We start from the raw sequence: 2,217 nt of genomic DNA, 5'->3' as shown, positions 1-2,217 counted from the left end.
ATATATATATATATATATATATATATATATATATATATGAGCATACTCCTATAAGAATATCCTCACGCATAAGAACATATCTAAGCCATATAAAACAAAAGACGATCAATGTTCATCATTAATCTCACGTAATTAGCATTCAAGAAAATGAAAATGATTATCATTTATGGGCAAATTAGTCATTTGTGTGTATTTGGAAAGTCCATCTACATATGAAAAATATGATATTCAACTTATTCCATCTATTATGCTTATATATATATATATATATATATATATATATATATATATATACACTAGTTTTTTCTACACGCTTTGTGCGAAAACTTGTGCCCAATATTTAAACCCAATTAGTAAATTATTTTAAAATAGATATAATATAATGCATTTTTTTTTAGTTGTCGAAGTTTCATAGATATTTGAGTAAAAATTTTTGTTGTGTATGTATTTGAAATTAATACAAAAAATTTAAATTCATTGTGATGAATATATTCCACAATATTTAAACCCAATTAGTAAATCATTTTGAAATAGATATAATGCATTTTTTTTAGTTGTCGAAGTTTCATAGATATTTGAGTAAAAATTTTTGTTGTGTATGTATTTGAAATTAATACAAAAAATTCAAATTCATTGTGATGAATATATTCCAGTGTAAGTTTAAGGGTACTCAACGTTGTATTACAATATTTTTGTCTTTGAAAATGAATAAAATTTGTTTAAATATAGTCCACTTTTTTTCGTTTTCTTTTTTTGAGAAAAAATATAGTCTTCTATAATTAGAGATAATACTTGATTTCAACTATCTCAATTCAACAACTTCCACAGATTGAAATCAAAAAATCTTGTCTCAATTCAACTGCAAATGCATTATGTTGCTATAATATTAATATTTTTAAATAATAGTGTGTGTGTATATATATATATATATTAATATTAATATTATTGAAGTAAGAATTATATAAATGATAAATTACTAAATATAACTATGGTAATATTTAATTAAAATCTAAATGAATTTAAACTTACCATTGAAGAATATAATGTAAGAATATATATATTATTGAAGTAAGAATTATAGAAATGACAAATAGAAATGACAAATTATTAAATATAACTATGGTAATATTTAATTAAAATATAAATGAATTCAAACTTACCATTGAAGAATGTAAGAAAAAATATTGTGTATGCATGTGCATGGTAATTATAATGTGAAAAGATAACAGAAGTTATAACGGTAGGGATATTTCTGTCCAAAAAATTATATAGTACAACTTTTATAGCATAAGGTACAACAAAAATTAACGGAAAAAACGGACATAAACCAGGGGTATAACCTGGATTGAGACTTATTATGTTTTTAGATATATATATATATATATATATTTATATATTTATATATATATATATATATATATTTATATTTATATTTATTTATTTATTTATTTTGGTAGTTACTTTTCTCATTAATTATTTCAATGGTTGACTTTGATTTGTTTTGGATGTCACTGTGTCAATAATAGTGCGGTGTATGCACTTTTATGCTTTATCGTGTGTGCTTTAGTATGCGCTTTAGTATGCTTCGCGGCCGTTTGTGTGCAAGGAATAACATCCATTTATTCGTATATGTATTTCGTTGTTGTTTGTTATGTGCACTTACGTGGCTATTTGTGTATATCCATGCAACACCAAAATCCTAGACAAATTGTAATTCTACCATAATTAAAAGTTTAAAACTCCTATAATCAAGCAAAAATATGCATTAAAATTTTTACCATAATTAAAACTCCTATAATCAAGCAAAAGATATGCATTAAAATTTAATATAATTTCACCTCTGTAAATTAATTATGAAAACAATCTATATCTATATTATCTATCTATATCTATATCTATATTCTATATCTATACTATTTATAAAAACAAAATCCTACATTTTAACTTCCCGCCCGAAAGACTCTTATAATAATAAGGTTTGTGTAATATTTTAAGGTTCCACCCAAAAAACCGTAAAGGTTCTAGCTAATGCGTTGTTATTTGTTCAGATAATATCAACGTTCAACAGTCAACCAATAGAGACTGTAGTGCTTACTCCATAACTCCCGGGTTAATGTTATTAACTATAGGTCTACGATTTGTAGTTTACATTGAAAATTTTGATTTTGTTAACCTGGATGTTTCGGTTTTTTTTTTTTTTTTTTTTTTTTTTTTTTT

This window comes from Ipomoea triloba, chromosome 1, assembly GCF_003576645.1.
Source record: "Ipomoea triloba cultivar NCNSP0323 chromosome 1, ASM357664v1".
NCBI classification, from domain to species: domain Eukaryota; kingdom Viridiplantae; phylum Streptophyta; class Magnoliopsida; order Solanales; family Convolvulaceae; genus Ipomoea; species Ipomoea triloba.
This window is presented reverse-complemented; position numbering follows the sequence as displayed.